This window comes from Mustela erminea, chromosome 4 (genome assembly GCF_009829155.1).
Source record: "Mustela erminea isolate mMusErm1 chromosome 4, mMusErm1.Pri, whole genome shotgun sequence".
Lineage (NCBI taxonomy): Eukaryota > Metazoa > Chordata > Mammalia > Carnivora > Mustelidae > Mustela > Mustela erminea.
Window position 1 is genome coordinate 54429574 of NC_045617.1, and position 23395 is coordinate 54452968.

General features: G+C 39.6%; 1 long non-coding RNA gene across 1 annotated transcript; it reads left to right on the plus strand.

Moving 5' to 3' along the window:
- Positions 1-547: 547 nt before the first annotated feature.
- On the plus strand, positions 548-21054 carry LOC116588354. The gene is made up of 4 exons (XR_004284901.1): positions 548-1015; positions 6461-6687; positions 14528-14611; positions 21012-21054. It is a non-coding gene; the product is annotated as an uncharacterized LOC116588354 (long non-coding RNA).
- Positions 21055-23395: the final 2341 nt, after the last annotated feature.

The following is a 23395-nucleotide window of genomic DNA, read 5'->3' on the forward strand; positions in this document are numbered from 1 at the left end:
GAAATAAAATCATATTGTCCTCAAAATCTTTGAGAGCAATTCTTTATGCTAGAAGAAAAATGGAATAACATATTTAAGATGCTCCAGGAAAGGACATGGAAGCCAAGGATTTTATATCCAGCTAAAATGGCTTACAAATATTAATGACTAGAGACAAACTGAAATCAATACTCAAAAATTCAGGTGCCTGACTGACTCAGTTGAAAGAACATCTGATTCTTGATCTTGGAGTTGTGAGTTCGAGCCCCATGTTGGGTGCAGAGATGATTTTAAAAAATAAAAACTTCAGAAAAACTCAAGAGTTCAGAAAATACTGTTTCTATGAGTAACTTCTTAAGAAACTAGGAAATGTGTTTCAGATAACCAAAATTATAGGAAAGACATCAGCATAAAGACTGGTGGTAAGCTCTAAATATATACTTGTATAACAAATTAACACTAATTGAGAAATAGAAGGGAAAGAAAAAAGTAAGTAATAACTATATGATCACACAATATAGAAATAGTATAGCTATTTTTTAAAAAGCAGGAAGAGTTCTTCCAAAAATAACTTTTATAGTACTTTTATAATCATAGTGCTAGAAAATACTCTTATTGTTCATCTTAAATTACTTTGTGTGTAGCTTAGGATAAATGGAATGAGTAGTTATGCTGAATCATCTCCAGCATGCTTGAGAAGCAGGATCTGTGGTGTCAGTGACATATTGAAAAGATTAAGTCAAAACCCTGTAGTCTTGAATTTAGAAGGTCTGGTATCTTTTAGTGGGGAACACTATTTTTAGATCAAAATTGCTGCTAGGTTGGTTATTTTTTCCAGGACTTTCAGTGTTTGGAGCTGGAATATATGTCTCTTCTTGATTATACAATGTAAGCCCCTTGGATCTTAAATGTCACTTTGAGAAGAATAAAGGGAAGACAGTAGTCCCAAATGGACTGAGTTTGAAGGTACTGAGAAAATCCTGAAGTTGCTGAAGAACCTGGAATTCAGTTTTCTGCCATCCGTGGAATGAGAGAGGTAAAACTCCATTAGGTTATAGAAAACCAAATGTATTTTCTCACAGTTGCATTGATGACTGTGAGATTTGTTTCTGCCATATATCTGTCACTTCAGGGAAAATAAGACAAGGTCATCAGCTGAGAGGGGCATGAGCTGGTCAGGCAGATGGGACACTGAAAACAACCACCACAGAGGAGAATGATAAACTTCCCAGGGAAATCGAGTAGCGTGACAGAACAGGACTGAGTGTCTTCTGAGATCTGTGGCTGAGAGAAAGTGTTGATAGTCAACCTGATGGAAAGAATATTTTCCACAATTTGCAGGTGAGAAGTCTGACCTAGCTTTGGGTTTAGCCAGCAAGGCACTGTATCATGGAAATGAGAGACAGGCAAGATTGGTGAGAGTGGATGATCTTGATGTATCATGCTTCTGTATGTTAGAACTGAAAAACACAATGGAATATATTTTTGTATTGTATGTATCAGAAAAAAATATAAGGTATGGGAGCAACATGTCCTCATGGATGTTATTCTTTCAAATAGCCACCTACATACACTGCAGTAGTATCTTGAGCAAAAATAGAAAATAGGGACACCTGGGTGGCTCAGTTAGTTAAACAGCTGCCTTCAGCTCAGGTCATGATCCCAGAGTCCTGGAATCATGTCCCGCATTGGGCTCCTTGCTCAGTGGGAAGCCTGCTTCTCCCTCTGCCAGCTTATGCTCTCTCTCTCTCTGAAAAATGAATAAAATCATTTTTAAAAAAAGAAAAGAATATTGTTACTCCTAATTTGTTATTTAAAAAATAGCATGTTTTATGTATAAATTTTCAATGTGAGTTAAAGAAACTACTTTGTAGTTTATTATGTTTATTGGGCTTAAAAATCATTGTTTCATTCTTAATCAATTTGATCTATTCCCAGAAAACCATGTGACTAAAATGAACTTATTTATTTCTCACACAGGAAAAACAAAATATAAGCATAACTATATAATAAAGTATTGCTATGGACTGAATGCTTTTCTTCTCAAAACCTACATGTAGGGACACCTTGGTGGCTTGTTAGTTAAGCATTTGCCTTTGGCTCAGGTCATGATCTCAAGGTCCTGGGATCGAGCCCAAGTGGGGCTCCCTGCTCAGCAGAGAGCCTGTTTCTCCTTCTTCCTCTGCAGCTCCCTGCATTCATGCTCTCTTGCTCTATCTCAAATAAATAAATAAAACCTTAAAAAAAGATGTACATGTAGAAGTCCAAATCCCCAAGGTGATAGTATTTGGAAGTGGGGCTTTGGGGAGGTAATTAGGTTTAGACGAAGTCATGAGGGCAGAGCCCCCATGATAGAATTGATGTGCCATCAGAAGATAAAGACACCAGAGCTCTCTGTACTCCTTCATGTTTTGATACAGCAAGAAGGGACCTTCTACAAGTCAGGAAAAGGGCTCTCACCAAGAATATGATCACACTGCCACTGTGATCTCAGACTTTCAAGCACCAGAACCATGAGAAAAAAATGGCTGATGTTAAGCTGGGTGGCTTTTTGTTTGTTTGTTTGTTTTTGTTTTCTTTTGTTTTTGTTTGTTACAGCAACCTGAGCTGACTAAGATGAGTTTATAAAGTATTTTAGGGGCACCTAGGTGGCTCAGTTGGTTAAGCAGTCAATTCTTGATTTCAGCTCAGATCATGATCTCAGGTCCCGGGATCCAACCCCAAGTCAGGCTCCAGGTGGGGCTCCACATCCTACTCATGCTCAGTGGGGAGTCTGCTTAAGATTCTCTGTTCCCCCTCAAAAAAAAAAGTATTTTAAAATCAGGAGTACAATTTATGTTGCAAATACATGTAAGTTTTCCATCTGGAATCTACTATACTTATATATTAAAAAATATTATTGGGTAAGGTTATTTTTTAGATTTTATTTATTTGAGAGGGAGAGAAAGAGCATGAGCAGTGGAAGAAGGGGAGGGAGAAGCAGATTCCCCACTGAGCAGTGAGCCCAATGTGGGACCCAGGGATCATCACCTAGCTAAGGCAGATGCTTAACCAACTTGGTTCCCCCAGGGGCCCCTACTATATTTATAGCTTCCTTGTCAAAAGAAATAAAAGGTTTATAGGACATTAAAAATTGTGATTGTCTTTTTTAAAGGAAAAGACTCATAAAATATGTTCATAGCTTTATATAGTTTAATTGTATACCATTCCCCAAGCAGGTTAAAAACACTGTTATCTACTAGGTAACTCATTTGCTCTACAGGTTCCAGCTAAATGCCATTTCCCATGGGATTCCTTTCCTGATCCCCTGAGGCTGAGTTAGGTGCCTGTCTGCTGTGCTCTCATAGCACCATGAATTCACCTTTGGTCAAGAACTGCCTATCTCTCTTTCTACTCATCTGGAAACTCTCTGGGGACGGGGTCACGACTTGTCCATCAAGATATCCCTGGCATGTAGCCCAGCTCTGCTCAAGATAAGAATGCTGGGTCTATTTGTTGAATGAATAAACTAATTGTTGCTAGAAAGGGCAGTAGTCAACTTGATAACTGTAAAATATACTTTGGAAAATGCAAGGGGTTCCCTCCTCCCTATTCTTTTTAATCAAAATGAACAAGAAAAAGAAAAAAAAAAGGGGGGAAAGCCAGAGTTTTTAAAATTGCCCATGTGCTAGAAATGTTGGAAACATTAAAAAAAAAAAATTTAGAACACTAAAGCAAAACAATGAATTTTGCCAAGAAGGAAATAAGACTGTAACATTAAAGTTAGCATCATCATTCCAGAATTTGAAAAGGCAAATATTAGGGGAATTTTGGAGAATAATAGTAAAAGTTTCTGTTAATGCGGAAGTGGGATGAGTACATACACAGTTCATACAGAGATTTGGTTCAAATCATTTCATTTTATGCAAAGCAGCTAGTGAGCCCATTTTGGCACTTAAGTTTGTTGTTGTCTTTGTCCCAAATCATGTGCTCTGAGGAAAACTATGAATTGGTTTAAACATTAACAGATGCTGGATTTAAAGAGTGATCACCCTCTAAACTGCTGATCGTCACGGAAAAACTAAATACACATTCTCTGTTCTGTATCAAGTTTGAGGCTATTATACTATGAAGAGATTTCTGATGTTTGAGAAAATTTAAAATATGTGCCATAAAAAGTAATGGTTTAATGGTTATTTGTCTCTCCTTTGTATTTGGAGTTGGTTGACGTCAACAATTCTTGCTAAAATATACCCGGTATGATGATAATAGCTAACAGTTCTGGGAGGCTCACTGTGTGCCAGGCACTATTCTAAAGGCTTTATGGGTCATAACTCATTTAAGCCACATAGTAACTCCCTGAGATGTACCAGGCCACTTCTAGAGATGAGGAACCCAAGTCATGAAGAGAAACTTGCTTAAGGACACAATCTAGTACATAGGACATGTGGGATTTGAACCTAGCTTTAGGGCCTGAGCTCTTAGTCACAGGCAAAAGCCAGCTTCATTTAACTTTGCAGAAAAGGACTTTATTCCATGGACTGTAGGCAGCCCACAGAACTTCTGGGACTGCCGGTAGGTAGGCATGAGGATAAAGGGACAGGAACGACCCCCCAAACTGCAGCACAGAGCTGCCCCACAGAGAAGCCCACCATGCCTGCCACCACCACAGACCACTGCACAGGCCATATGCTGGCATGATTAACCTTTTGCTCATTTTTGACATGAGCAGCCAACGGAAAGTCTCTCTTGCTCTTTTTTTACTTTGTATAAATAAAACTGACTATGTCACACTCTTTTACCGACGTTATTCCATCTTCCACTGAGGCAGAAAATTGTACTTATCAGCACTTAACGAATAAACTGGATCAAATAAATGTGGCAAAATTGGTTTTCTATAGTGAAGTATTGTTTTTGAACTAAAAAGGTAGAGGATGTGGCCCAGGGGTGGGTGCAGGAAGACTGCCAGAATTTGCTGGGCTTTTAAAAGCCTTGTGATATCTTCTCCATCATGTTTGGTGAGCATCTGTGGGCATCAGAGATGCACAGTTAGGGAACAAAGGCTAATTCAAGGGACAAGGAATCCCCAGGAGCAGGTCTCTGATCAAAGATCAGGTGCAGAGGGTAAAGTCTGCTTTTTTATGAAACAGTTACACCTGGTATCCATACCACACAGAAGATGGAAAGCGATCTGCATCCACTCCCAAGGCCACATTTACTGACACCATGTTGGTGGCTTGAAATAGGTCATGGGGGCAGTGTTTATACCACAGAGATTGGCAAACAACTCCAGAGCACCAACTGTCAACATTTTATCCATTAGTAAGATGCACTATTGACAGAACTGCTTGAGAGGAAATAGAAGGGTTCCAAGCCCAGGGTTTCCATTACACTAAATCTAGTACTGTGTTCCAAGGGAAGATGCCTACTGTGTTTATTCACTTAACATTTGAAAAGTCATAGAGAAGAATGAAGGTGAAGCTCCTTGGAAATTTATTTTGATTATATATTTTTTAAAGGTTTTATTTATTTATTTGACAGAGACACAGTGAGAGAGTGAACGCAAGCAGGGAAAATGGGAGAGGGAGAAGCGGGCTCCTGGCTGAGCAGGGAGCCAGAATCATGACCTGAGCCAAGAGGAAGGCAGATGCTCAAGGATTGAGCCACCCAGGCACCCCTAGAAATTTAATTTTAAATGAATAACTAGAATAGCATCCCCATTGATATACTTTAACAATACAAGAAATTAGATTTCAATGTATTGCACTTCATAAACAATGGCTAATAAGTTCAAAATATATTTGAGTCAAAAATCTTTTTGAGAATGTTTGTTTGGAGGATATAAAACAAGAAAGGTCACAAAATAATAGAAGGAATATTCACAGTAAGCAGTAACTACCAAAGCACTAAAATAAGAATGAATCAATCAAGGTATCACAAATTATTACAAAAAATGAACAAATCACAATCAGCCCAACGTATGCATGTGTCTCTCTCTCTCCTTATACAATCTGCATGTACTATGCCCACCCCCAAGCTGCTCCTAAAGGGAAGAGGACATTCAGTCACAGTCTTAGCAAGGGTCCAGCCACAGACAAATGAGTTGGCAAGGAGTGCCAGAAGAATCACAGACTCTGATGGGGCAAAGACATCAAAATAAACTCTACTTTGTTGCCAAAAGTGGCACCCAGAGATCAAGGAGAAAGGTAGAGCTCAGTTTCTGACCCCTATGGTATCTTCCCTGATTACCACAGATCACTTACCCCTGATGAAAGTTAGGGGTCATCTGTGACCCATCTGTAAGATGTTATGACAATGCTCAGGGTATCAGTAGTTGTGTCAAGGGCTTGAGCATCTCCACAACATAAGCTAAGCAGATACAGGGGCCGTCATTACTCAGAAGTCGCATTAACAATGCTGTCTTACCTTAGGATTTCCAGACACAGAAAAAATACCATTATTCCAGACATGAAGGGCAGTGATATGGTGTTTTTTATTACAGGCTTCTAGGACTGTCAAGGCTGATACCATCTGTGTCTGACAGAAGGAATCTTCCGTGATGATCTGTCCTTCCGTGACAGAAGGAATCTCCCTCTCTGAGGGAATGTGATGCTGTTATATTAGTCTTCTGGAGCTGCCATAACAAAACACCTTCAACTGCGCAGCTTACACAACAGAAATTCATTGTCTTATGAATCTGGAGGCGAGAAGTTCAAGATCAACGTTCTGGTGAGTGAACTCTCTTCCTGGCTTGCAGATAGCTGCCCTCTTGCTATGTCCTCATGCATGCAGAGAGAGAAAGAGAGAAACTGTGTGAGAAAAAGGCGGGGTAGGGAGGAAAAGGGGGAAATGGAGGGAGGAAGAGAGGGAGGGAAATGAAGAGAGAGAGAGAGAGGGAATGAGAGAGAGAGAGAGGGAGGGTGAGAGAGAGAGAGGGAGTGAGAGAGAGAGAGAGGGAGGGTGAGAGAGCTCTCTGGTGTATCTTCTTAGAAGGAAAAAAATCGTCTTATATCAAGACTCCACCCTTACGACCTCATTTACCTTAACTACTTCCTTAGAGATCCCATTGCCAAACGTGGCCACAATGAGCATTAGGGCTTTAATACATGAACTTGGTTGGGGGGGCACAAACATTCAGTTCTTCATAGCCATTTGTCCACAAGCAGTCTGGAAGAGAAGGTAATTCACTATCTGGAGTCAAGCATTGGGCACAATATCTCTTATTATTGAAATTTAGTCCTCCTATAGATTTTCAGCCGAGTTTTACCTTAGAATGAGGAAAGACACTGAAGGCAAAGATTTCCCTTATGTTTTTCACCTCGACAGGCTGTACAAAATGGGGAAATAGGGAAAGACAGTACAAATGAAGGGGTAAGGTCCAAAAGGGGGCAGGGCAAATCCTATGCAATGATTTTTACCGGGTCCATTGTTGTCGGGAGCACCCTTTCCCTAAAAGAAAAAACAAAAGAGAGCAAAACTTTTCACTGGGGCCCAGAGTCCCTCTTAGGGCCTGTGTCTAGTGAGTGGAAACTAAGCCAGCCTGATGTAAAGTCAGAAAGTCTCTGCTTAGGTCTCTCCTCTTTTGAGTACAGAATATCACAGGGAACTTGCCATAGCCTAGGCAATGAGGCTGAGAAAAGAACTCAAAAGTTTTAAAGATAATCCCCAATTTTAAAAATTAGGGATAAAAGTTTAAAATCATTTTTTAATTCAAAACCATTTTTTAAATTCCCCTTCAAGAGAAGTCCTAATGCTGTCACCCCAGCGATGAGTGCCCAGCCAAGCCCTTAGAGTTGTTATGGAAACACACCCAGTGACTGCCATCCCAGGGACCTGGGTGTTGCTCTGGGTGTTTTCATTGAGGACCTAAGCCTGAGGCTACCTCAATTTCGTTTCACCAATCTTTAATTTTCTTTGAGCAGTCTGATCTTTGTTGTTGTTTGCTAACATGCGGGCTTTGCCCACTAATTATTACATTCCATCATTACAGAGGGTGAGTCTGTACTAGCTATTTGAATGAAAGGCAATGTTTTATACTGACATTTTAATCAGTGGAACTTATTGTCATAAAAATCTCTGTGAGACAGTAATGATTTGCAAAACCTAATATTACATCTTCTGTAGAGTCTGGCATCTGTGTATAATTGACCGATTTATTAGATGCTTGTGGTTCATTGATTTTCTAGACAGAAAAAAAATTGGATTGCAGTTTCTAGCTGCTATTTTCTTCAAATTGATCATGTTGGCTCTCATAAATGTTCCCTTTGTTCCCCTCATGCTCTTACTTTTGCACAAAAGAAACTGTATTATATACAGTGTGGTGTCATTGGCCTTGGAATTAGAGTCAGAGTTTTGTTTTTTGTTTTTTCCTGCAGAAGCTCTTTTGTGCTGCTGTTGCAAAGTATCTTGAAGGCAGTTTTATTCAAAGGAATTTTCCTTACAAAGGGCTGCTTATTTTCTGAATATACATCTCTTCAGTCTAGCATTATCCCTATGAAAGGAAATTTTCTGAAAGCTACTTTGCTTGATTTATAATGATGCCAAACGAATAGACATTTATTGACAATTAATCTTGGGAACCACTGCCAATGGAAGGATGAATTTCGAAAACATTTTCTTTATACTATTCCTGATAATAAGATATTTGTGGCTTGAATGAGGGTTTTCCTGAAAGAAGTCATAATATTAAAACATAAGGCCACAAAGTGATTAAAAGATTGAAAGCAAATAGTCGTCCCTTACATAAAATACAATGCAACATATAGGAGGAAGCAGGCCTGTGTTTAATAGATAGGCGTTGAGGATTACTCATTCTTGCTGAGCTTATGAAAAAAGCTAGAAGCAAGCAGAAGTAAGGAAAACTAGAAATAAGAGGAATACTTCCTAATTAATTTTATGAGGCCAGCGTAACCCTTATACGAAAACCAGACAAAGACATTATGAGAAGGAAAATTACAGAGCACTATCTCTCATGAACACAGATGCAAAAATTCCAAACAAAATATTAGCAAATTGAGTCCAACAATGTATAAAACAATTTATAAACCATCCAGGTATGCAGGGCTAGCTTAACATTTGAAAATAATTAATGTAATCCATCCTTATAACAAGTTAAAGAGGAAAAATTATATGAGAATACCAATAGATTCAGAAAAGGCATTTGACAAAATCTAATACCCATTTATGATTAAAAGAAACCACTTAGCAAAGTAGGAATAGAGAGGAACTTCCTCAAATTGATAAAGAACAGATACTAAAACCCTATAGGTAACATCATATTTAATTGTGAGAAATTAGATACTTCCCTTCTAATATCAGGAACAAGGCAAGTATAACCACTCTTACTACTCTTATTCAACATTGTACTGAAATTCCTAACTAATGCAGTAAGACAAGAAAAGGAAATAAAACATATACATATTGGGAAGGAAAAAATACAACTGTCTGCTCACATGTTCTGCATAGCATGATTAACTATTTAGAAAATCCCAAAGAATCAGCAATAACAACAAAAACCTCCTGGAACCAATAAGCAACTATAGCAAGGACACAAGATACAACGTTGATATACAAAAGTTCATTGCTTTCTTGTATATCAGCAATGACCAATTGGAATATGAAATTAAGAACATAATGCCACTTATATTAACATCCCCAAAATGAAACACTTAGGTATAAATCTAAAAAATATATAGAAGATATATATGAGGAAAACTAAAATCCTTCGAAGAAATAAAGAAGATTTAAGTAAGTAGAGAAATATTTCATGTATGTGGATAGGAAGACTCAATACTGTCAGGATGTCACTTCTTCCAAACTTGATTTACATATTCAGTGCAATCTCCATCAAAACCCTGCAAGTTACTTTTTAATATAGACAGTATAGTTCTAAACTTTCTATGGAGAGACAAAAGACCCAGAATAGCCACCAAAATATTGAAGGAAAAGGACAAAGTCAGAGGACTTACACAACCCAACTTCAAGATTGACTATAAAGCTATAGTAATTAAAATAGTATAATATTGGCAAAAGAATAAACAAATAGAGACACAGAACAGACTAGAGAGTCCAAAAATAGACTGATACAAATCAAGTAAACTGATCTCTAAGAAAGGAGCAAAGGCAACTCAATGGAAAAGGATAGTCTTTTCAACAGACAGTGCTGGAGCAACTGGACATCCACTTGCAAAGAAAAGACAAAAAGGGAAAAAGAAAGAAAAAGAGCATCCAGAAAAAGACCTTACTCTCTTCACAAAAATTAACTCAACATAGATCCCAGTACTAAATGTGCACTGCAAAACTATAAAACTTCTGGAAAATACCATAGAGAATATACTGGTGACCCTGCATGTGGCAAGGACTTGCTGGATACGACACCAGAAGCATGATCCATGAAAGAAAAAACTGATAGGGTGAATTTCATGAAAATTTAACACTTCTGTTCTGTCAAAGACACTGTTAAGAGAATGAGAGAACAAGCCCCCAAATGGAAGAAAAATTTTGGGAAACATATATCTGATAAGGGACTTGTATCCCAAATATATAAAGAACTCTTAAAACGCAATTATAAGAAAACAAAAGAACGCAATTTAAAATGGGCAAAAGATCTGAACAGATGCCTCACCAAACCTGATATACAGATGGCAAAAAAAAAAAAAAAAAGTATATGAAAGGATGCTCAGTGTCATATGTCATTAGGGAAATGCAAATGAAAACAACAATGAGCTATTTCCACATACCTATTAGAATGGCTACAATATATGAAACTAATATTACCAAATTCTGGGTGAGAATGTGCAGTGATAGGAACAAGCTCTCACTCATTATTGGTGGGAATGTAACTTTGTACAGCCACATGGCAAGACAGCTTTAGTTTCTTATAAAATTAAACATTCTCTTACCATATGACCCAGTAATTGTGGAGCCTGAGATTTACCCAAACCAGTTGAAAACTTATGCCCACACAAAAACCTGCATGTAAATGTTTGCAGCAGATTGACTGATTGATATAAAGCAGGTTCCCCGCCCAGCACCAAGCCTTACACAGAGCCCAGTGTGGGGCTTGAACACATGACCATGAGATCGAGAGCTGAGTTAAGATCAAGAGTCAGATGCTTAACTGACTGAGGCACTAAGGTCCCCCAGCAGCTTAATTCTTAATTGTCAAAATTTGGATGCAATCAAGATAGCTACCAGTAGAGGTGAATAAGGTTCCATACAAGGGAAAATTATTTAGCAATTAAAAATAAATGAATTATCAAACCACAAAAAGGCATGAAGGAACCTGAAATGCACATTGCTAAGTCAAAAAAGTCAGTCTGAAAATGGTCCACACTGTATGATTCCAACATTGAAGGCATTTTGAAAGAAGTAAGTAAAACTATGAAGACAATTTTAAAAAAATCAGTGATTGGCAGAGGTTTAGAGATAGGATGGGAGAGATGAATAGGTGAGCCCTGGGGGATTTTTAGGCCGGTGAAACTCTTCTGTATGATATTATAATGTTAGATACATGTCAGCATGCATTTGTTAAAACCCACAGGACACACAGCACAAAGAACGAACCCTAATATAAACTATGGAAACTAGTTAATAATGTGTCAGTACAGGCTCATTGGTTATAACAAACATACTATGATTCCAAGGATTCAAGATGATCGTAATAAGGGAAATTGAAGCAAGAAAACCTATGGGAGGTCTGTCCTTTCTGCTCAGTTTTTCTGTAAGACTAAAACAGCTCCATTAAGTTAAGTCTACTCATTACAATTTAAAAATAAAACTTTCAAAATCAATTCTTAAAAAGGGCAAGGGAAAAAAAAGGATCAGGGGAGAAATGTAGCTATATAAGTATATAAACTTTTGGTTAAAAGGGAAGCGTCAGCATTAAACACAGGAGCACTCAGAAGGGGACCTAGACACATGAAAAAATAATTAAGAACACCTATATTTTGTGATAAGTTGGACAGATACCCCAAAAGGTAGAAAAATAAGTAGCCAGAAAGAAAATAACATATCTACTCAAAATTGAAGAAGTGTAATCACAACGCGCTGAAATGAGCAACCCAAAAGGGTCACGATGGAAGCAAAGGAACCAATCACCTTCCAGAATCATCTCTGCTGAGGCTGTGTACCAGCTGAGCAGCCAGCCCACTCTGCAGGGGTCCTGTGAAAGTCAACTGCAGCAGCCCCAACCTGGCTTTAGGCCAAAGTCCCCTGGGTCTCTGTCCCAATCTGAAGAGAGAATTTGCAGATGTGGTGGGTTCAAGGTCAGACAGAGAATGTCACAGCCGGGGTTCCCCCAGACCAGTGGATGACTTAGGACAGGTAGTGACTTCTCAGATTGTAAACTAGAGGGCAGTTGAGCACAGATACAGTGTGTAAAGGAGATCTGGTCAACTGCATGGATCAGATTCCAGCTCTGATCCTTCCTGACGATGGCACTACAAGAATCACTAGGGAAAATGAATGAATATGTCAGCTGTCAATATTCTCTGTTTTTTACTTTACTACCTAACAAATCGATTCTCCATATGGTCCCTCTGTGTCCTTAACACCTTTGGACAAAATAGTAGGCTTTTATTTTGTTTTTCTGCAAAGACTACTGCCTTTTCCATCTCTTTTTTTTTTTTCTTTTCTTTTCTTTCCTTTTCCTTTCTCTTCTCTCTTTTTTTGATATTTCAATAATTTATAGGGGTTTATTATGGAAAAATTCAAACATATCAAGTAAACAGAATAGTACAATGAACTTTTTTTTCTTACAATGCTTCTTCTGTCCCCTGCCCAGATTCTGGGTCTCCAGATTCCAGCCCAGGCTCAGCAAGCTAATGCTGCTTATTATTATTTTTTTTTATATAAAGACTTTATTTATGGGGCATCTGGATGGCTCAGTGGGTTAGAGTCTCTGCCTTCAGCTCAGGTCATGATCCCAGGGTCTTGGGATCGAGCCCCATATCAGGCTCTCTGCTCAGCAAGGGAGCCTGCTTCCTTCCCTCTCTCTCTGCCTGCCTCTCTGCCTACTTGTGATCTCTGTCAAATAAATAAAATATTTTTTTAAAAAGATTAAAAAATCATTTTTAAAAAGATTTTATTTATTTATTTGACAGAGACATAGTGAGAGAGGAAATACAAGCAGTGGCAGAGGGAGATGGAGAAGCAGGCTTCCCACTGAGCAGAAAGCCCCATGTGGGGCTCGATCCCAGGACCCTGGAATCATGCCCTGAGCCAAAGGCAGACGCTTAATGACTGAGCCCCGCAAGGGCCCCACTGCTGCTTATTTTTAAATCAAGAGAGCAACGCCTATGTAGTGATGTACCTAAATATACCTCTGTGCGTGTATATTACCTACCTAACAAGCCAGTGCCTCTGTGGCTTTATTGGACCTGCTGGGTTAGGATAGCAATTATTTAAAAACCCATGGAAAAAGAGAAATAACATTCTTTATGTAGTAGCAATGTAGAAGTTACATCAAAATAAAAATGAAACTAACTTTATTTAAACAAGAGGCTCTAGGTTGTTCTCAGGAGACAACTACTCAGGTGGTCACATAGATAACGTATGTGGAACAGGCTCCCAAATCTAAGGACCGTGGAAGCGAAAGTCTGCTTTTGGACTCTGGCTCTGGAACCACACAGTCCGGAGGTGGGCAGTGAGCAATTTTGCATCTGCTTCTTCACAGTCTGGTGACTGGGCAGAATTTTATGGTCAATAGCAGCACAAATTTGGCAACTGTACACTTGAAGTCCAGAAACCGAATCACTGAAACAACCCAGGGAAAAAACAGAGAGAAAAATAGGGGAAATAAGACTCACCCAATAACTGGAAAATAAAATAAGATTTTTTTAAACATAGAGGTTGGAGAGAAGGGAAAACTTTGGGTCAAAACCAAAAAGGCAATAAAAAAAAAAAATGAACAAAGGCTTGAGGAGGGGAGCACTGTGGAGAAACAGAGTTTCCAAGGCTTCAGGAAATGAATGGGATGCATTTCAGAATATCCAGAAATTGCACAAGTGTTCTTTGGAATTAGTACAAGATCAAATTAGAGATGTGAAGATAAGGAAATGTTGAGGACAGAGTGACTATTCTCTCTGTATCTGAAATAAATATTTGCTTTGTTAAGGAAAGAAAAGAAAAAAGACAAGAAAAACCACGAGTGTTCAAGGAAACTTTTCATTCAAAAATATATTTAAGACATTAAAAACTACTCTCATATTTAATATCCTATTAAAATTATAAGAAGAGAAATACCAGAGATCAGCATACCTAATTCTGAAAAAATCACACTTACTTATTATACTATCATATCAGCGATTTACAAGCAGCAAGCCAATAAACTTACTGCTGTTGTTGCCTCAATCATCAGTAATAATAACAGACAATGGTTTTAATAAAAAACTAGGTTAATAGAGTAAAGGGGCTGACCTAGATTCTCCAGAGGATTGAGCGTCACAGTTTGTGTTCATGTGTTCATGTCAGAAGAATCCTTAACACCTAAATAATTTATTTAGAGGAGAAGCTTTTTGTTGTATAATTACATTTTATCACCCTAACCCGCAAATTTCTCCCTACACAGTGGTTCAAAGCATAGACCCCGCTATCAGGATGCCTGGACTCAAATCCTAGCTGTGCTCCTTACTCTCTGGGTGACCACAGTTAAGTTACTTATTCTCTGTTCCTATTTCTACATCCATAACCCGGGGGAGGGGGGATCAATAGGACCCACTCTATAAAGCTAAAAGAGTTCAACAGTGAACTAGGTAACAGATAGTTAGTGTATTATGGATTTAACAGCTTAAGGAGCAACTCCCTTTTCTCACCCTTTCCACCCAGAGTCTATGAGATCTCAGGGGTCCAGACATTCCCCTATGCCTGGCAGAGTATGCAGACTTTCCCTGGGCCATAGATCTACCAGGAAGAGCTTCAAAAGGAAACAAGAGGATCCCCAAGGATCTCGTGGTGGCCTGATTCTAAATAGAGGCAAGCCTCAGGAGAACTATAGCACTTGGGAGCCACAATAGGGCCAAGAGACCAGGCAGTGAACCCTGGGCCTTGAGAATGCTGAAAGCAAACTGGGAGGTATTCTACTGCAGCCGTGTAGGCTGAAGACCTAGTAAGTACAGAGTTCCATGCCTAGTCACCTAGCAGTTGAGCAGCCCTCCAACCAAAGGTCTGCAAGGACAGCAAGGACTACCAATACCCTTGGACTGGGGGATCCCCCCTAAATGAACAATCTGCAGCGAACTTCTCTAAAACCCAGATATTACCAGGTGAAAGGAAGGAGGAGAGATTCTCTAAGAACCTGAGCCTTTGCCCCTAGAGATGCTGGGTTATGTTAAATCTGAATCAATTTCTTCTTAATGGTAAGATCAATTTTTCAATGGTCAGCAGAAATAGAAGCCCAAGGAAGAGATAAGTCCAAGAGGAAGGAAGCAAGGAAGGATGGACGGACGGAAGGAAAGAATCGAGTGGAGGGACGAAGGAAGGGGGAAACCGAGGAAGGGAAGGGACGAAGGAAGGAGAACTGGCCATTCTGGCACTTCTCAGGGAGCCTGTTATCACTAAGGTGAACATCTTTTCTGTTTGCCCAGGCTGGTTCTGCTTAAATCCTGTTTTAGCATAACTGAATAGCATCCTTTTCACTCCCAACAGGGTTCCAACATGAATGATTTGCAAGGGTCCCTAGTTACAGCCCATTCTATCATAACACGCTTTGTAACCAGAATTTCCAAAAGTTGGTATATAGGTTCCTACCACCCAAAAAACAAAAACAAAAAAAAACCTCAATATCAAAATGGAGCTGAGCCACTGAGAGATGGGGTTGCAGAGTAGAGGCGAGCTCTCAGAAGCAAAAGAAATGCTGAAGAGAAGGAGCTGTGTTGTCTCCCGGTAAAGTGCTGGAGAAGAGCTTCACCCAAAGGGAGTTAGACAAAGTGCGCTCAGCATTCCAAAAGAAGAATCCTCTGAGTAATTGACTTTTCTCCTGGGATGCAAAGACTTCCTCATGAGATGACTGTGACAGTGCGATGCTGATGGCCCTAACCAGAGCTGTGGCAAGGCAGCTTGCGGCCAGTCAGGAGCCAATCAGGGAAGCAACCCCCGATCCACCCCTCTCTCCACCGCACCCCCCACCCCTGCTCTGCCCAGGAATGGCATGGACACGCCCCTAGAAATTAGAAAAACCAGAAAGAGGGCGATGTGATGGGCTTCAGAATAGGATGGATTCCTAGCTGGAAAATGTTTTTTTTTTTTTTAATATTTTATTTTTATTTATTTGACAGAGAGAGACACAACGAGAGATGGAACACAAGCAGGGGGAGTGGGAGAGGGAGAAGCAGCCTTTCTGCCAAGCAGGGAGCCCAATGCGGGGCTCGATCCCAGCATGATCTGAGCCGAAGGCAGACGCTTAAGGACGGAGCAGTCCAGCCCCCTGGCTGGAGATTTCTAACTGACCAGTGACAGAAAGAATATTTGGCTCTGACAAGATCATGTGTTGCCGAGCGTATGGTGTGCTGTAACCATAAAAACTCATCAATACTGCAGGGAACAGTAGTCTTGGAGAAAGTCCAAGAATCTGCACTTGGTGGTTCTGACAGGATATTTGGTCTACATGCTTACACTTGGGGGAAGACTGAATGTTGCTAGAATTGATTTCAAGGCCAAAAATTCAGTATCAAAGGTGGAGATTCTTCTTTGAATGGGAGAAAAAAGAAACCCAGCAGTCATGTTAACATAAGCAATCTTGGTCAGCTGAGGTCGGGTTAAATCAAAGCAATTCTGTTTGTAATGGTTGTCAACAACTTTTCTTAGCACCATTCATCAGGCTACTCACTGTATTTATTTTGCATTTTTATGTCATATTGTTTATCTAATTATAAACCACATCATAAATGATAATTATTGAAATATATTTGGCTCTTCCTGCTTTTCTTTTAATCCTTTTCCAAGAAGAGACATGAACTTTGGGATTTTTCCTTCTCAGGGAAGTTTATGTTTCAAAGTCAGGTGGAAATGGCCTGAAGGCAACCTCCCTTTCTGGGTTTTGTTTTTGGAAATAAAAAATTAAGAGATTTTTTTGAAAGAGGAAAGAGAGATAGGTTATCCAGTTTTGGAGTGAGAGAGAAGAGGAAAGAGAATGTTTAATGCAAGAAGCAAACAGTAGTGAGATTGTAACATTTAGTGATTGAGGGAGGGTACAGAACCTCAGAGGAGCTTGTGTGAGGGACTCTGGCCTCTAAGTCCCCTGCCTGAGGGGCACTAAAACTGTGGAGCAATTTCCAAGGCCCATAAAGTCACAGACGATTGTAAGCTACAGGGCGGCCAGCGTGGGCCATTCAGCCCTGGAGTTTTCTAAATGTTCTGCTTTGTCATAACACCTCAGAAGCTCTCAAAAGATCCTGGCTGGTAGTGGGGGAAGATAGTGGGAAACAGATAATGGGTTCTAATGATGACTGTGATTAACTTTCCTCTCAGAGTTAGATTTATTTGATTTTTGAAAAAATAAAGTTAGTGATATGTTTCATTTCTTAACATGGTACAGGAGGGTAGATATCGATCAAAAAGGTAAGCTACGAAAAGGAAATTCACCAGGAATGGTACATATTTGAAGTTCATAAAAGCAGTTCCAAACCTATTAATACTTTAAATTCAGCTCTTTGAGTTAGAGTTGCAAACAACTATTGGAATTGATGAATTCAAGTTTTACTTCTTATTATTCTAGTCTCTTCTTAGTGGATGTTAGGAATGAGCAAAACCAATGGGGAAACAGACTGGCTGCAGAAGACTATTGTCCCGTTGGCAAACCAGCAACTAAATTATAGAGGAGGCTAATATTAAGTTGTTTTATTTATTTATTTTTTTAAAGTAGGCTCCATGCCCAGTGTGGAGCCCAATGCAGGGGTTGAACTCATGACCCTGAGAGTAAGATTTGAGTTGAATTCAAGAGTCCCACACCTAACCAACTGAGCTACAGAGTCACCCCAGTATTAAGATGTTTTAATGCTAGCATTATCTGTATTCCAATAGGGACTAGTGACAATTTAGCTATAGTTCAATCTCTGAACGGATTTGTAGGTTTTTTTTTTTTTTAAATCTTTGTTTTCTCAACTAAGAATCCCTTTTAATTGATGTTATTTTAAGGACTATTGACAAAGGGTCCTCTAATAAAATTTTTCTTTAACATGGGATAGAGTTTTTGACTGTGAAGAATGGAATCCTGGCTCTTTTGAATAGATGTAAGGTAGCATGGCTTATCATTAAGAAACTCAAACAGTTTGTGCTCAGCAGAAACAAAGATTATATCTTTTCGTTATAACCTTTTTAGGAAAGGTGCTACGGAGATATTAGTCACATTTTACTTCAGCATCCAAGAGGGGGGTAAATTGACTAAGAAGCAGGTTACCCATGTCTGTTTGAAAGAGTCCACTTTTGTGTGGGGTGTTAAATATCTAACTATAATTTTTACTCTTTTTAAGAGATATCTGCCCAGTTTCGGTGGGATTTCTCCCAAGTAAATTATCCAAATTGAGGCTTAATCCTTAATATTGGCCACTTTACTTACACTTCCTTTTCGTTTTGTTTTGTTTTATTTAAGTAATCTCTACACCCAATGTAGGGCTCATACTCACAATCTCAAGATCAAAAGTCTCATGCTTCTTTGACTGAGCCAGCTGATATCCCTCCTTACACTTCTTTAGGGGAAAAAAAAGATTTACTTATTTATTTTAGAGGTAATGTGGGCAGAGAGGAGGGGCGGAAGGAGAGGGAGAGAGAAAATCCCAAGCAGACTCCATGCTGAGCGTGGAGCCAGACACGGGGCTTGATCCCCTGTCCCTGAGAACAAGAGTAGGATGCTTAACCGAGTGAGCCACCCAAGCACCCTCTTCCTTACACTTCTAATCTAGTTAGAAGAATTTTCTGAGAAAATGACTTTCTAAGTAGAGACTGCTGACATCAGCCCGGTTTGCCCTGGAGAGTAGGGTCTTTACTGAGTCCCTACGAAACTGAGGATTGTCACCACGAACTTGTTCCTGCGGGGCCAGCAGGCCTTCATCAAAGCTGGTCATGAGGAGCTAGACCTTGGATGTGAAGCCAGGTGAAAAGTAATTCAACTCACTGCATTTGACTCTGTGGGTCCTTTGAAGACTTTGTTTCACTGAAGTGAGGTTGAAGACGAGCAAGCCGTCCTGCCTTGCTTACCCCATTTAGCCTCTGCTATGACAGCATAAAGTACAAAAAGTCCTCATTATCCAAGAATAATTGGTACCAGAAAAGAGCTTCTTAAAAGGGAACCTGCACAGAAAGGGAAGCAACTTTTAATAGTAAATAACAAATAAAAAAGAAAGTTTTATTAGGCTCTTATCTTGAAAAATGAAGCTAAATTATGAAGATTAGTTTTATATGACATTGAAACTTTGAGGTTATCACTTCATCTACACAAGAATTCTTTAGATAAAGGAGGAATTAGGCTTCGCTTGCTTTTTGGGGGGTTACAATATTTTCTTTCCAGCAAAGTTATCTCTTAGCATAGTTTGACATTCTTCACATTTGACTTTCACTACAAAAGAGAAAGAAGGTCTTTTTTCTCTGCATATAGATTCAAGGATTGCCTGCTATTTTATAAGATCTTTTCTTAATCCTTTGATATTCAAGTCATTCTTTTTCAAAGTATCGTCAACTTCCTGTTCTTCAGCTATCAAACTTACTGCCAGAAACTTACTTGCCAGGGGTCCTCTGAGTGGGAGGAGTGAGTAGTTCTTTAGATTGGGTGACTTTATGAAAGTCTCTCTATGGTGAGATTTGCCATTGTTTTTGAGTTTATTTGCCTTGTGTGATAGAATGTTAATAAAATCAAACTAGCATCAATATTCAGGCAATCACAGGTTTTGAAACATATTGAAAACTATTTGAGTAGGAACTCTTATAAGTGTGCTCAGTTTATTGTTAAAAATGTTGAGGTGGTGGGGCGTCTGGGTGGCAGTCAATGAAGCAGCTGACTGCTGGTTTCGGCTCAAGTCGTGATCCCTGGGTCATGAGATTGAGCCCCACGTACGGTTTGTGTTCAGCACAGTCTGCTTGAGATTTTCCTTTTCCCTCCACCGCACCCCCTACTTGCCTGTGCTCTCACTCTCTCTCTCACTCTCTATTTCTCTCTCTCTCTCTCTCAAATAAACAAGTAAACATTTTTCAGGTTGTGACATTTTTTGTAATTCCATCATATCAGGGATTCAAGAATGACTTTTCAGGTAATAAGAATATCTCTGTACAACCTAACAGTTGAGAGGCATACGGGTGGAGGGGAAAGAACCCAGAGCCAATTGTTAACAGCTGAAAAACATTTTTTTAAAAAGTCTTACCTGGGGCATCCGGGTGGCTCAGTGGGTTAAGCCTCTGCCTTCAGCTCAGGTCATGATCCCAGGGTCCTGGTATCGAGCCCCATGTCGGGCTCTCTGCTCAGCAAAGAACCTGCTTCCTCCTCTCTCTCTCTGTCTCTCTCTCTGCCTGCTTCTCTGCCTACTTGTGATTTCTGTCTGTCAAATAAATAAAAAAAATCTTAAAAAAAATCATCGAACATTGTATATTTTTCTAACAGAAAAAATATGCAGTTCTATAATCTATTTTGAGAGGAGGCTATCCTACTCACTGAGGACACCAGACAAGTTGGGGCTCCAGATCTGCAATGGTCACCACGGAATTGCTCTTGGAATCTAGTGCGTGTGTGGGTGGGGGGCACTTCGTCAGTTCTCCCCACAGGTGTTCTGACCACAGAGCCTCCTCTCATCTACAGCATCCACCAGCAGGGTGGTGGCAGGACTCTGCATCCCCTGATGCTGGCACTGCTTCAGTCACCCCAGAGAGCCCAGCGACAATGTTGAGAATCCCTGGCAGCCAGCCTTCACAGGTGATGGATGGACGATGATGCAGTGTCCTGAGTAATGATGAAAACAGTGTGAGATAAATGGTATTAGGGCCCTGCAGAGGACACAAGATCTATGTTGTTTCCATCAGAAGAGCCATTGCATGGTAGTAATAACAGTCTTGTTATTTTCCTCTCATGGTAGAAAACAGGAAACTAGCTGAATGGAAGATTTGACAATAAAGTATGGAGAGATGGTTCCTGAATCCTCACAGGAGGAGATGGTGCCTGGACACCACAAAGAATCTTCTTCTGATTGGACAATAAACGCAGAGGTAGTATCTCTTCTTTACCTTTTATTCTAAATCTTTATTGATAATCTTTATTTTCTAGACCTTACATGGACCAGTGAATTGTGAAACACCTTTTTAAATAAAATTGTTTATATAGACAGAGTTCCTGCCAGAAGTATTTGCCACCCCCCAAAAAAAAAAAGTATTTGCCCAAGGGGTGCCTGGGTAGTGCATTTGGTTAAGGATTAGATTTTGGGTTTCAGCTCAGGTCATGATTTCAGGGTCATGAGAAGGAACCTTGCATTGGGCTCCATGATCAGCACAGAGTCTGCTTAAGACTTTCCCTTGCCTTCCACTCCTCATCCTCCCTCTCTAAAATATATAAATCTTAAAAAATATATATTTACCTAAGAGTATCACCTTGGGGACTGTCCTGGTTGAGTGCTGTCTTGGGAGCTAGGCTTCCATTGTTCAAATCCCAGTTCCCCTACTCACTAGCTGTGTGTTCTTGAGCAAGTTACTTAATCTCTCTGATTTTCAGTTTCCTCACATGCAAAATGGGGATGATACATCAGAGGTTGTTGTAAGGATTAAATAAATTAATTACATAAAGTCAATGCCTGGCCCACAATATAAACTCAAAAAATACTATTACTCCTATCATCTCTGATTATTTCCTTAAGGAGAATTTCTAGAGGCAGAACTGCCAGCTCAGAGACTGAATATTCATGTCTTTTGGTGGTATTGTGAAACAGCTTTCCTGAAAGTTTGATCATAACATGTTCAAAGGCTGTGGTTTCATCACATCTTAAAGTGGCCGGCCTACCTAGATCAACCAAAACAAGATGGAAGAACGGAAAAGAAAAAAAAAAAGGCAGAGAGAAGTAGAGCCAAACCTGACAAGGAAAAGAGAGGATATAGGATAAAGAGGGAGATTTTTTTAAAAAGAAAATATGAGTGAAACTGTAAAGTCACCCATAGTATTTGAAATATTTTATCACTACTAGTTCATGTAGGACTGGCCCCTCTTACTAGAGTCTGATACTCAAAAGGGGATTTGTCCCTGTTGCCCCTCCATCTTCTTTAACCTCCAGGAATGACTCTTTGAGAGTCAGGGACATCTCTTCCAGACTCCACAATATCTGTCTGGGATCTAGCACTCTCTAATAATTAAGGAGATGTATTTACTCTAAGTAATCCCAAGATAAAAACATTAGCCCGATAACATTACCTTAAATTCTTCAACCTCAAGCTCTAAGTAAAATTTCAGGAAAAAAATTCATTAAGAAGATTTATTGTTCATAATGTATGCTAGTTACAGGATTCTTTTAAGGCAACAAATTTACCCTTTTAATTCACAAAATCTCTCCAAGTTTCTCTGTAATGCAAGAGCTACTGGAGGGCTCTTCTCTGTGGCAGGAATCACAGATAAATATGACTAAATGTACGGGGCCTTAAATCACTGTCTGTGAAAGGAATGGGACTTATTTACACACATGTCATTGAGTAATGCCTAAGCTCAATGCAATTAGTACTAGGGGGCAGCTGGGGTTTTTATCTTTATTTTTATTTCTGGAAGGAAAACACAACAAGACCAAATAACAATTGCTTTCGACACTGTGGTTCTCGTTCTCAGTCTACTTCCCGCACATACAGCTCAGTCCCTTCTAAGATGCATCACTGGGATGAATTCAGGGTTTCCTAGGAAAACAGGATCTCTTCAGAGGGGATGAACAGAAACTCATTTCCACCATTTCGAAAGATCCTGTGCAACAATAAATACCAGTCTCCTTCAATCTCCTACTCTACCCCAACCCAACCTGCAAAATCATGGCTGAACAAAACATTAAATTACATAAATGGGCCAATATTTACTGCCAGTTGTGCAACAGAAAGTGTTTTGAGGTTGCAAACATTACTTAATCCTTGACAATTTCTCTCTCTTTCTCTCCTTCTCTCATCTCCATTTTTTATGGATAGTGTGGATGTTCCTCTTTTCAAGTTGTAGGGCTTCTGGGGCAGCTCTGGTTTTAGTGAAACAAGGGTCTACCTGTTTACATGGGTGGCCAGCTACCACAAAGCCTCATGCAGACTCTGCACATCAGTTTCACATTCACTAAGCATTGTGTTTGGTCAGCTTTCAGATCCTCTCCATCTACGCATTCTCATGTCTGTGTCAGCAAAGGGAAGGGCCACACCCCTAGTTTCTTGCATTAATTTCTGAGAATATCCTTTTTCTCTTATTATCCTTCTATCCTGTCTGGACCTCTGGCAGTTTGGCCACAGTTCTGTCTCA